Raw genomic sequence first — 14887 nt, forward strand, 5'->3', positions numbered from 1 at the left:
AAGAACTAACTAAATACTAAATAAAATTGAATAGCAATAGAATGGAATGCTCCTTTTCCTTAGCAGTACATGGCATCTATATAAAAATTGACCATATATCAAGGCAAAAAACCCCATCAAAATCAAATGCAAAAAAGCAGAAATAATAAATGCTCCTTTTTCAGACCATAGTGTAATAACAACTATCTTCAATAAAGGGCCATGGAAAGACAGACTAGAAACCAATTGGAAATTAATCTAAAATGGGTCAAACTACAAATCACAGAAACAACCCATAATTTCATCCAAGAAAATGACAATAATGCAGCCAAAGCAGTTCTTAGGGGAACTTTTATATCTCTAAATAGCTACATAAACAAACTCAAACAAATAATCAGCATTTCTATATACTACTGACAAAGCCCATCACCAAGAGAAAGAAAGAGAAATTTCACTGAAAATTACTGTAAACAAAATAAAATACTTAGGTGTCTTCCTGTCAAGATAAACCCAAGAACTATTTGAACACAATTATAAAACACTTCTCCCACAAACAATTGGAAATATATCAATTATTCATGGCTAGGCTGAGGGAATATAATAAAAATGACAATTCTGCATAAATTAGTAGACTTGTTAAGTGCCATACAATCAAACTGCCAAAACATTATTATATAGAACTAGAAAAAAATAATGACAAAATTCATCTGGAACAACAAAAGGTCAAGAATGTCAAGGAAATTAATGAAAAAAATAAAAAGGATGGTGGTTTAGCAGTATCAAACCTCAAGGTAGATTTTAATGGAGCAGTAATTAAAAACATTTGGTACTGGCTAAGATATAGAGTGGTGGATCAATGGAATATATTAGACACATACAACACAATTATTAAAGCCTATAAGCAATTTAATGTTTGATAAACCTCCAAACTCCAGCTTCTGTTATAAGAACTCACTATTTGACAAAAAATTGTTGGGAAAACTGGAAAATATGTCAAAAATTCAGCATAGACCTATATCTCACCCTCCATACCAAAATAAGGTGAAAATGGATACATGATTTGGACATAAAGGATAATGCCATAAACAAATTAGAAGAACAAGGGAGAATTTACTGATCAGGTCTTTGGAGAAGGGAGGAATTTATGACCAAAGACAAGCTGGAGAACAATAAGAAAGGAAAATGAACAACTTTGATTACATTAAATTAAAAAGCTTTGCACAAACAAAGCCAACAGAAACAAGATTTAAAGGGACATACGTACAGAGCTGGGGAAAATATTTAAAGCCAGTATTGCTGGGAAAGGTCTCATTTCTAAAATATATAAAAAGCTGTGTCAAATTTAAAAGAATATAAGTCATTCAACAACTCATAAATGGTCAAAGGAAATGAACAGTTTTCAGATGATGATATTAAAGCCATATGTAGTTATATGAAAAAATGCTCTAAATCACTATTGTTTAGAAAAATAAAAATTAAATCAACTTTGAAGTATCACCTTACACCTTTCATATTGGCTAAGATGAGAGAAAAAGATAATGATAAATATTGGAGGGGATGTGGGAAAACTGGGACAGTAATGCATTCTTGGTGGAGTTGTGAAATGATCTAGCCATTCTGGAGAGCAATGTGGAACTATTGCAAATAGCTATAAAACTGTGCATACCCTTTGACCTAGCAGTGCAATTACTAAGTCTGTATCCCAATGAAATCATAAAGGAGAGAAAAGAACTCACATGTGAAAAACTGTTTGTAACAGCTCATTTTGTGGTAGTAAAGAATTGGAAAAGGAGTGAATGCCTATCAACTGGGGAATGGCTGAACAAGTTGTTTTATGTGAAGGTAATAGAATATTATTATGAACAAGATGATTATAGAAAGGCCTAAAAAGATTTACATGAACTGATGCTGAGTGAAATAAGCAGAACCAGTAATACATTGTACATAGTAACAGTAAGAATATGTGATGATCAGCTATAAAAGGCTTGGCTCTTCTCAGTAGTTCAGTGATCCAAAGGAATCCCACTAGTCTTTGAACAGAAAATGCCATTTGCATCCAGAAAAAGATCTAAGGAGACTGAATGTAAATGAACACATGCTATATTCACTTCTTTTTTCTGATTTTTCTCTACCATGATTTTTCCCTTTTGCTTTGATTTTTCTCTTCCAACATGATCCATATATCAATGTGTATTAAAATAAATAACTTAATACATAAAAAGAAGGGAATGTATATAAATTGAAAGAGAGATTATTTTTCTAATGTTGTAAATGTTATGTAAGTGTACTCTGAACTCTCTTTAAGTGGAGTCAAAAAAATATACCATCAACAATAAAAGCAATAAAAAAGTTAGCTGATGCAAAAAAACCCACATTTATGCCATATGAATATAATGTTATAATTCTATAAGAATGATAAAATGGATGGTTTCACAGACAACTGATAAGACTTATATGACCTGAATGATACAGAATGAAATTGGGAAAATTAGGAGAATAATTCATATGATAACATCAGCATTGTAATGAAAAGCAATTAAAATTTTATTTTCTCTTTGATTTTCCTTTCTTGTGTCTGTCTTTATATTTAATTTGTGGTAGGAAGGATAAAAAATAAATGATTAGCAATGCAAAATTTATTAAACTATAAAAATAAAATCAATTTGAGTTCAAATGTTGGGATGAAGATGTGCACTGAGATTTTACCAGAGAGTGAAATTCACTATTGGTTAGATCTCAGAACACACACACATACACATACATACATACACATACATACATATGTATGTATATAGCACACTTATATACATTAAGATTTGTAGCCTCATTCATTTTCATCTCACAGAATAAACTGGAACTTGATGAGTAAGGAGATGGGTCAATCAACATATTGTAATTGATATTGGAGAGCAGCCTAAGTATTTGTAAGCTAAGCTCTTCTGACCAATGAGATTGGGCAAGAAAAAGTTTCTCCTCTCAATGAACTTACAATCTCATGGTGAAGATAATGTGTAAACCACATACAAACAAAATATATACATGATAAAATGAAGATAATTCATAGAAAGGCAGCTCTTACTATTAAGTGGGTGGAGAGAATAAGATCAGAAAAGGCAATTTCTTTAACAATAAGAGTTGAGAAAGAGATTAAAGGAATTAGAGTAGGTAAAGAGGAAACCAAATTATCACTCTTTGCTGATGATATGATGGTATACTTAGAAAACCCCACAGATTCTACTAAAAAGCTATTAGAAATAATCCACACCTTTAGCAAAGTTGTAAGATACAAAATAAACCCACATAAGTCATCAGCACTCTTATATATCACTAACAAAATCCAACACTTAGAGTTACAAAGAGAAATTCCATTTAAAGTAACTACCAAAAGTATAAAATATTTAGGAATCTATTTGCCAAGGGAAAATCAGGAACCACATGAGCAAAACTACAAAACACTTTCTACACAAATAAAGTCAGATCTAACCAATTGGAAAAAATATCAAATGCTCTTGATTAGGGTGAACTAATATAATAAAGATGACAATACTACCTAAACTAATCTATTTATTTAGCTCTATACCAATCAGACTCCCAAAAAACTATTTTAGTGACCTAGAAAAAATAACAACAAAGTTCATATGGAAAAACAAAAGGTCAAGAATTTCAAGGGAATTAATGAAAAAAAATCAAATGAAGGTGGCCTAGCTGTACCAGATCTAAAATTATATTACAAAGCAGTGGTTACCAAAACCATTTGGTATTGGTTAAGAAATAGACTACTTGATCAGTGATAGGTTAGGTTCAAAGGACAAAATAGTCAATAACTTTAATAATTTAATGTTTGACAAACCCCAAAATCCCAGCTTTCGGGATAAGAACTCCCTGTTTGACAAAAATTGCTGGGAAATTTGGAAATTAGTATGGCAGAAACTAGGCATTGACCCATACTTAACACCATACACCAAAGTAAGATCAAAGTGGGTTCATGATTTAGGTATGAAGAATGAGATCATAAATAAATTAGAAGAACATAGGATAGTTTACCTCACAGACCTGTGGAAGAGGAAGGAATTTATGACTAAAGAAGAACTAGAGATCATTATTGATCACAAAATAGAAAATTTTGATTATATCAAATTGAAAAGTTTTTGTAAAAGCAAAACGAATGCAGACAAGATTAGAAGGGAAGCAATAAACTGGGAAAACATTTTTGCAATCAAAAGTTCTGATAAAGGCCTCATTTCTGAAATATAGTGAGAATTAACTCAAATTTGTAAGAAATCAAGCCATTCTCCAAGGGATAAATGGTCAAAGGATATGAACAGACAATTCTCAGACAAAGAAATTGAAACCATTTCTAGCCATGTGAAAAGATGCTCCAAATCATTATTAATCAGAGAAATGCAAATTAAGACAACTCTGAGATACCACTACATACCTGTCAGATTGGCTAGAATGACAGGGAAAGATAATGCGGAATGTTGGAGGGGATGTGGGAAAACTGAGACACTGATACATTGTTGGTGGAATTGTGAATACATAGTCATTCTGGAGAGTGATTTGGAACTATGCTCAAGAAGTTATCAAACTGTGCATACCATTTCATCCAGCAGTGTTACTACTGGGCTTATACCCCAAAAACATTTTAATGAAGGGAAAGGAACATGTATGTGCAAGAATGTTTGTGGCAACCCTCTTTGTAGTGGCCAGAAACTGGAAACTGAGTACATGCCCATTAATTGGAGAATGACTGAATAAAATGTGGTTTATGAATATTATGGAATATTATTGTTCTGTAAGATATGACCAGCAGGATGATTTCAGAAAGGCCTAGAGAGACTTACATTAACTGATGCCTAGTGAAATGAGCAGGACCAGGTGATCATTATATATTTCAAGAATACTACTATGTGATGATCAATTCTGATGGATGTGGCCCTCTTCAACAATGAGATGAACCAAATCAGTTCCAACAGAACAGTAATGAACTACACCCAGCAAAAGAACTCTGGGAGATGACTATGAACCACTACATAGAATTCCCAATCCCTCTATTTTTGTCTGCCTGCATTTTTTATTTCCTTCACAGGTTAATTCCTTCACAGGAAATTGAACTATTCCAAAGTTCAGTTCTTTTTTTACAGCAAAATAAATGTATGGATGTATACATGTATACATATATTGTAGTTAACTTATACTTTAACATATTTAACATGTATTGGTCAACTTGCCATCTGGGGTGCGGAAAATTGGAGCAAAAGGTTTTGCTACTGTCACTGCTGAAAAATTACCCATGTAAATAAAAAGCTATAATAATAATAAATAAAATAAATTAAAATAAATAAAAAAGAAAAAGAAAAAAAGAAAAAGGCTAATTGCAGAAAATGGCATTGATATCTTCTGGATTTGCTACACACACCAAATCCTAGCTCATGAGCAACTGATACTTTACAGTCATATAATCAAACTTGCTTACTTATCTCAAGCAACACAGCCAAATAAATACCACCCACATATGGAAGTCAATAATAAACAAACATTTTAGCAGGTTGTACTGCTTTATGCAAAATACATGCATACATGCAAATAAATGTATGGATAAATTAATAAATAGAAATATATGCATCATATGTAAATGTGTGTATATAATTCTCTATATGTTCCTCATTCTGTCTCTGTCACTATCTCTGTCTCTGTCTGTCTCTCTTTCTCTGTCTCCCTTTCTATTTCTCTCCTTCTCCCTCTGGCACCCTCTCTTCCTTTCTATCATCTCAGTTTCTCAGACTTAATATCTCAGTCTCAGTGTCTCTCTGCCTCTCTCTCTTTCAATCTCTGTCTTTGTGTGTGTGTGTGTATCTCTCTTTCTCTCTCTTCTCTCTCTCTCTCTCTCTCTCTCTCTCTCTCTCTCTCTCTCTCTCTTTCTCTCTCTCTCTCTCTCTCCCTCAGTCTTTGTTTCTTTATCCCTTGATTTCTCTCTATATCTCTGTGCATTTCTGTCACTATGTATCTGTCTGTGTGTCTGTATGTATATATGCCTCTGTTTCTCTCTCTCTCTCTCTCTTTCTTTCTTGCTTTTCCTCTCATGTTCTCTCTCTCTCCTAAAGTTGCTGCCTTTCACTAACACTGAACAATACTTAATAAAAATAATAGCTATGTGCTCTTGACATTGATGCCTGACTTCAGCTTTGGATCAGATTATTTGTTGCTACTAAATTATCCATTCAATAACATTTTCAAGAAAATATTTATTATGTAACATCAAGTCTTCAGGTCCAAGTCACTTTAAGTACCTTTGTATTTGTGACATAATACATGATTCAGAAGGTTAAGTATGAAATTCACAAAATACTACTAAAGCACCAGAAGGAACTAGTAAATACCATTAGAAATTTTTTCATTGTGGAAGTCATTAAATAGGTGCATTATTCCCTATTACTATAACAAAGATATCCTTAAACTAATGCTAGCAGAATGTTTGAACAAAAATACTAATCATCATACAATTTTACATTATTATTTTTGGTCTTTGAAGTATTTATTATTTCATTGAATATGCCAAGGACCACAAGCAAATAAAAGATTAAATATCAATTTATTATTAAACTCATTTTTGGAATAATTCTGTTTTTTTCTTAGTCTACTTTATAGCCATTCCCATTGGCATTCTGATGTATATATATATATATGAAGAATAGAGTCCTATACATATAAAAAAAATGGAGTTCCATAATCACAAATACATTGCAGAACACAAAATGGCAAATGTGTTAGTTATTAAAATAAAGGCATCAAGTACACCACTAACAACATGGAAATTAGTCTCTCACAACTTTTACAATTATGCATCATTGCACAGGCTGCCTAAACTAGAACACATGGAGACAATGAATAGCTCCTCAATATTTGCATGTTGATCTCTAAAAATCATCTTATTTATTAGAAAAGAAGAAAAAATCATTTTCATCAACTGATTAGCATTCCTACAAAGTAAGAAATACTTCCTGAACTTTTCAAATGTAGATTGTTTTAAATTCTAAAATCCATTAATGTTAAAAGGTGATAGATCGATAAAAGGGGGAATTGATATTTTGTTGGAGTTTTATCCAACATCATTAGCAAAGCCTAAACATATGGAATAATATGTAAAATTGGCACTCAAACTGATATGGAGAGGGTGAGAAATGGTGATAAAAGGCTATAATAAGTTTAATTACTTAGAGTTATGGAAAATGTTACATAAAATAAACTTTAAAAAAGAAATCAAACTGTCTGTGAGAACTTCAATTTATGATCAAATAGGTATGTAATTGCATTGGAATTTCCTTATTTTTGGTGGTGAAAAATTCACTTTGAGGGCAGGAGGATATTACCAAAGTCAAAGAATAGTAATTTTTTAAATATCCCTGGGTATTTTCTAGGAGAAATCACCCACAAGGGTTATCCATCCATGGGAAAGCATAAAGTTTTGAAAGTGACAAGTGATTAATAGTTTTATTTTCTGGTTGTGCTCTTTTGATCATTCCAAAAGCTTTCTTAATCCTCACTACAACCTCTATTTACTTCAGTCCTTCCCAATTTCCCAGGCCATCACACTATTTATGGTTTGCCTTTCCTCTATTCAAAAGTTTTATCCTATTTCTTTCAAAATTTCAACTCTGATACATTTTCATAACCTCCCTTCTCTCATCATGGGCTGTGTAAATCTAGAAACAAGTTCACAAACATCACAACTTAGTTGACTATAAATTTGTGTTTTGGAGTCTCAGCACTGTCCTCACTGTTACAGCCAATTGTTTTACTCTTACCTGATTAATTGTCTATTCTGTTTCCCAAGGAATAGTGAAGTGAAACATTCATTTTCAAGTCAGAGTATTTAAATCACATATTTAATGCTTACCTCTATGAACTTAGAGAATTCATTTAACTCCTGTACAATGAGAAGTTTGGACTAAATTGCCTCTTTGATCCTCACATGAATAAGTGATTTTGAGCCCTCTGTGATTTTTTCCTCCTTAAGCTTAATACTAGCCCTGTCCTACTTCTTGGCAAAGAGATTGCTTAATTCATAACTGAAGGGGTAGGGAAGTATGCTATCCATTAGAAATTCCTTGTTCTTCTAAGTTCTACAGTTTAAATCAACTTAAAATTATTTCTAATTTTCTCCTCTTTACCTCAAATTTCTAAAAAAAAAAAAAAAAAAAAAAGGTAAACTCTTTCCTTACTTGTAAAGGACTGAAATTCTTAAAAGGTGTGCTTGAATCAGACAACTGAACACTTAAGGCTATTGGACAATAACTCTATTAACATATACTTGGAAAAATGGCCCTTCACACTATTCCAAGCTACTCAATCTTTTGGTATATACATATAATCATAGGAGGGATTAGGGGTGTGAGACAAGGCAGACTCACTTTGCAGGAGGATGAGGAAAAGGGAGGTTGGTGGAAAGCTTGTGGCAGTTTTGTCCATCCCCTTCACTTCTCCCCCAAAGACCAAGGACTTTTGCTTATCCTGATTCTGGCTGATTCTGAGGCCTCCAGGGAGCTAGCCTGAAACTTACATTTTGGTTCCCAACATGTGAACATAGGACCCTAATTCCACTGAAGAAGTCCCCAGTGACCAGGAACTAGGGTAGTTTAATAGACAAACAAGGAAACTTACTTGTTAAGGGCTAAACTAGTAACTCTCATTTTCTAAATGAAATGGGGCAGATATTAGGGAAAGATTCTCCTCCATCCCCAACTCCACCCCCATCCCTGCCTTGAGGGAGTGCTATAGAAAGCATACTTAGGTTGATTAGCAGACAAAGTTTGCTTGTAACTTGGGAGCAATTTGGGGGACTCTTGGATACATTAGAATGCACGTCCTCTTGGTTCTTCAAGGAAGAAGAAATAGAAGCAGATAATTGGAAACTAGTAGGAGATCAACTATGTGAATATTATAATGATAAAGTTCATAATTCAATTTCTAAGAAAACATTCTATATGTACAACATAATACAATTGGCCTTGAAAAATCCTATAGAAAAAAGAAAAGTTTTAAGAGCAGCCAGATAAGTAAGTGTAAGGAAAAAGAGGAAGACAAAGGACAGATTAATGGCAATATTATCAGAGGGCATGAGGACTTAAGTGAACTTGAAGGGAGTGGTGCTTCTCACTCTCACAGCCCAGCTTCAGCTCCACCTACACCAGAGCAGGTCCTTGACACCACCCATCAACTTCACCTTCTGGGATGGAGGGAAGAGGAGTAGTAGCAGTGATATCACCAGCACCTACCCCCTAGCCATCCCCCCTCCTACAACTAGATAGTAAAAGGCATTACTTAAAGCCACAGAAGAAGAGAAATACAGTTGATTTGAGAATAGAAATGTATTCTGTGATTCAACAGTTTAGCTTTTCAGATCAAGAAAGTAGAAGATACAGTCCTTTTGAGCTAGAAATCCTCAAAGACCTGAAAAAGGCTTGCACACTTTATGGGACTACATTAACTTATGTTAAGATGTTATTACAGAATTTGGCTTATTGAAGTCTTAACCCCTAGTGACTGCAAATCTCTAGCAAGGACATGCTTAGAACCTGGACAAAACTTGTTGTGGCTTTCTGAATATGGTGAGCTCTGTAGGATACAAGTCCAGAGAAATAATCAAAGTGGAGTTAATATTCCAGTGATCTATGACCAACTAACAGGTGTCTATGCAGGCACTTCAGCACAGATTAATAACCCCATAGCAGCATATGAGCAAATTGCTTCTGCTGCTATCAAAGCATGGGGTTTTATCCCAGGTAAACAGGAGAAAGGAGAGGCCTTCACAAAAATAGCAAAAGAGCCAAATGAACCCTTTGCTGATTTTGTGGGATGTCTGCACACACCTGTCCTACAAACTATTGGTGAAAAAGCAGCAACAGATCTTATGATAAGGCAATTTGCTAAAGAAAATGATAATGAGGTTTGTAGAAGAATTATACTAGGACTACACAAGGATGCTCCTTTAGATGAGATCACAAAATGCTGTGCCACAGTTGGAACAAATACATTTTATAGCCAGGCTATGATACAGACTTCCCAAGTTCTGAACATGGGAAGACAGGATCCCTTTTGGCAAGGGACTTCCAGAGAGACTCGTCAATGCTTTCATTGTGGTAAAGTAGAGCATCTGAAAGCTCAATGTTGGCATGGAGATAGAGTGAGAAAACAGGGTGGGAGAATAAGATTCAAAATCCCATGTTCAAAATGCAACAGAGGCTTCCTTTGGGCATCAGAATGTAGACTGATTCAGGGAAACGGGATGAAGGGCCCAGCCCCAGGGCCCAAGGGAAAAAAAAAAAAAAAAAAACACTTGTGGCATTATGGCAGCCAATACTATACCCAGAGAGCTTTTAGAAGTTCAATACCCAGACATGAGCAATCAGCTAGGAAGCAATCTGATGGGAGAAATGGATTACAATTGGGGAGAATAGAATTGTATGCAGCTGGGACAACTGAGATATCCCCTGGAGAGGTGAAATCTGTTACTCTGCAGCCTATGGATCCCTTGCCTCCAGGCACAGTAGGCTTGACCATTTCACTTCCTGAGAGTATGTACAAAACAGTGTTCATCCATACACTGATGTGGGAAACTAGAGATTGTGTAGATAATATTGCAGTCACTAATACAGGTAGACAATGTGTGACTTATCAACCAGGAAAAGTAGCAGCATCAGGTTTACTCATACAGAATCCTAATAAGCAACCTGGTGATAGTCGTCCAGATTCTGACTCCAAGCAACAAAATCCAGAAATATACTGGACAGCAGCTGTAACAGCTGACCGACCTATGCTCACGATCTATATAAATGGGCTACCATTGGAAGGATTGGTAGACACAGGTGCAGCTCATACAGTCATTAGAAGTATCAACTGGCCCAGTCACTGGCCAAAGATTAAAGCAGACATCTACATGTTTGGTGTAGGAGGATCAATAGTAGTTTAAGTTAGTGCTTCCCCTATGAGATAGACTTTTGAAGGAAAAACAGGAGTTTTAACTACCTTTATAGTTGAAAAAATCCCTATCACTCTGTGGGGAAGAGACGTTTTACAACAATTAAGGTTAAAAATGAGTACTTCGGTTTTTTAGGCAGGGCTGCTTGAAGGCCTGCCAACACTTTCACCTGTTTCTATCCAATGGAAAACTGATACACCCGAGTGGATAGAAAAGTGGCCCTTAGGTAGAGATAAAATTCAGGCCTTATTAGATATAATACAGTAGCAACTTGACCAAGGACACTTACAATCTTCTCTAAGTCCATGGAATTTCCCAGTATTTGTGATAAACAAGAAATCTGGAAAATGGAGGATGTTGACTGATTTAAGAAAGGTGAATGAACAGATGGAAACTATGGGAACTCTTCAGCCTGGACTTCCATCTCCTACTCAATTGCCTAGAGAATGGCCTCTTTGCGTTATAGAGAATTGTTTCTATTCTATCGGTCTGGATAAGGAGGATATGAAAAGATTTGCCTTTTCAGTGCCAGTGTTAATTTAGCTGAGACTTATAAAAGATATGAATGGACAGTTTTGCCACAGAGAATGAAAAACAGCCCTACTATATGTCAAATGAATGTTGAAGCTGCTTTTACTCCAGTAAGAAAAGCATTTCCAAAAGTTACGTTATTACATTACATGGATGACATATTGGGATGTGCACTCTGAGGAACAAATATTAGAAGCATGTCTACAAAAGACCATAGAAACACTAAGGAATTACAAATTATACATAGCTCCAGAAAAAAATGAAAGAAATGCTCCTTTTCAATATTTAGGATATGAAGTATACCCTAAGGTGCTTACAGTACACAAACTATCCTTAAGAACAGAGAAGCTAAACACCTTAAATGATTTTCAGAAATTAATAGGAGATATCCAATGGATGCAACCAGTGTTAGGCTTGACTACCTATCAACTGCGACTATTGTATGATATTTTAAGGAGAGACATTGTTTTAAACTCACCACGCCAGCTTACAAAAGAAGCTCAAAAGGCTTTGAGAGAAATTGAACTGGTTTTATCCAATGTGGTTGAAAGAGTCACTCAAAAACCATGAGAAATCTCAGTTTTTGCTACACAAGCAGCATCCACAGCAGTCCCTCATCAAGGAGACAGTGTGATAGAGTGGGTAAACCTCCCAGCACAACCAGAACAAAGCCTTACTCCTTATCCAGTGTTTGTGGCTAGAATTTTATTAAAGGCCATTAAGCGAGCAGTACAATTATCTGGGACAAGACCTGACACGATATACACCTTTTACACCAATACACAAATTAATGTGTGTTGTGAGACCATCCCAGAGTAGCAAATTTTATTGGCCATGGCTCCAAATTTTACTCACGGGTCTCCATTACATAACTGGTGATGGATTCTTGAGGAAAAGGTTTCTCAAGTTTCTCTTAAAGGAACAACAATCTTTACAGATGCATCCAAACATAACATTTGCACTGTATACTCTTGTGACTTAACTATAGAGTCGTCAGAACTCCTTTTCAATCCATTCAGCAGAATAAATTGTATGCAATTATTCTAGCTCTTACTTATTATGCAGGAGATATAAATATAATATCTGATTCGGCCTATTCAATAGGTGTGGTACAAAGAATTGCCACAGCCCAAATAAAATTTGTAGCTTCCAATATATATCAGCTCTTTAAGGAACTTCAAGAGCAAGTGAGAAAGCATCCAGGTAAGATTTATATCTTGCATGTCCACTCTCATAGTGATGGTAATTCAAAGGCAGATAGCCTTCCAATCATGTTGGCCAAAGAATCTCATTCCAAATATCATTAGACTGCTCGAGTTTTATGTTTACTATTTGGAATAATAAGAGAGGAAGCCAAGAACATAGTAAAAGCTTGTACAGCTTGCCTCCATTTCCACGCTCCTACACTTCCTCCAGGGAAGAACCCTCGTGCTTTGAGACACAATGAAATTTGGTAAATGGATGTGACCCATTTTGGTAATCTATCTTTTATCCATGTTGTAGTAGACACCTTTTCAGGATGCACTTTTGCAATACCATCAGCAAAAGAGACAGCTCGAGTGGTCACTGAATTCCTTATACAAGCATTTATAATTATGTGTGTGCCACAAGCAATAAAACCAGATAATGGACCTGCGTATACTTCTAAACATTTTGCACACTTTTGTGCACAGTATCGGATTTTACACACCACTGGCATATCCTTTAATCCTCAAGGACAGGCAATAATAGAGAGGAGAAACAGAGACATTAAGATGCTCCTACTAAAACAAAAGAAAGGGAGAGTTACAGGTAACCCTAGAGAACTTCTAAATTTAGCTCTTTATACAATTAATTTCTTGATTTTTGATAAAGATGCACTGGCTCCAGCAGACAGGTTTTATAACTCCCTGGAAGGGCGGTGTTCAGTGCGAGCAGCTCCACTATCTTTAGATAATTGCCAGGTGATATAGAAAGATCCAGAAAGTGGTGAATGGAAGGGACCAGATAGGTTAACTGCTTGGGGGAGAGGGTTTGCTTGTATCTCCACAGGTGGAGAAGGAATCTGATGGGTGCCAACAAGCATATTCACCTTGTCCATCAGAGAGAGATGGAGCAGACCCTTGAAACAACGGAGAAGACCCAAGAAACATCAGGAGGTTCCATCGCTGACTGTGCCCATCACTGAAAGAGCATGGCAGTTATGGCATTTGACCCATGGACATTAAAAATCGTTCAAAACCCTCAGGAAACATTGGAATCCCTGAGACATGATAAGACTGTTGCAGGACAGAGGACTTCCGGTTAAGATGGCGGAGAGGAGGCTCACAGCTGCATAAGCTCCACGCTTTCTCTCACTATCCACTTCATTACAAGCCTCTGAATCAATGCTTGACTGAAAAAAACCCACATATAGTTACCAAGAGAAGCCATCCTTGAGATCCGCCAAGAAAGGTCTGTCTTTACTGGAGGGCTGGGGCGGTTTTAGATCGGGCGCAGGCGGCGGGCAGCGGCAGTGAGAGCACGGGAGCAGACTGGAGAGTGGGTGGGGAGTGATCGCAGCCGTCTCTGCGGGGAGAGCTTCGCTACAGGTTTGGAACCTGCAGCAAGTCAGCAGCCCAGCAGAGAAGCTAAAAACACCGGGGCTGAAGAATACAACCCCAAACAGCTGGAGTCTCTCAGGACCTGGCCGCCCCCCCCTTCCCCCCCCCTCAGTGACTCAGCACGCTCTGGGATCTCAGAGCGCAGGCGCAACACAGTCCTGCTAGTGCCTCACTGCTGCCCCCCGCAGTCTGTAGAGGAAGCTCGATAACACACCCAGCCCCCCCCCCCCAAAGAAAGACTCCAGTTTTTTCTGTTTTTCTTTGGTAGTTTGTCTCTGATTAATAGACAGAATGAGCAAGAAGCTGAAGAGGACTTTAACCCTTGACAGCTTCTACACAGATAGAGAGCAGACTCTAAATCCTGAGGAGACTAAAAACAGGCAGTCCCCAGGTGAATCCCCAAAGGAGATCATCTGTTCCTCAGCACAGATGAACCTCATAGAAGTGATTAAAAAGGCTCTCACAAGGGAGCTAGAAGAAAAATGGGAAAAGCAGAGTGAGGCTTGGCAAAAGGAGAGGGAAGCTTGGGAAAAGGAGAGGGAGGCTTGGCAAAAGAGCCTGGAGAAGTCAGTTAAAGAGAGAGTGGATAAAGAAGTAAAATCCTTGAAAAATAGGATTAGTGAACTGGAAACAGAAAACAGCTCTCTAAAAAACAAAATTGGCGAAATGGAAAAAAATTCCACAGAACAAAAGAACTCAATTGAACAATTAGAAAAAGATTTTTAAAAAGTGAGTGAAGAGAATACTTCACTGAAAATCAGAATTGAACAAGTGGAATTGAATGACTCAAGGAGACAAGAAGAATCAGTCAAGCAAA

The sequence above is a fragment of the Antechinus flavipes genome, chromosome 4, assembly GCF_016432865.1.
Source record: "Antechinus flavipes isolate AdamAnt ecotype Samford, QLD, Australia chromosome 4, AdamAnt_v2, whole genome shotgun sequence".
Lineage (NCBI taxonomy): Eukaryota > Metazoa > Chordata > Mammalia > Dasyuromorphia > Dasyuridae > Antechinus > Antechinus flavipes.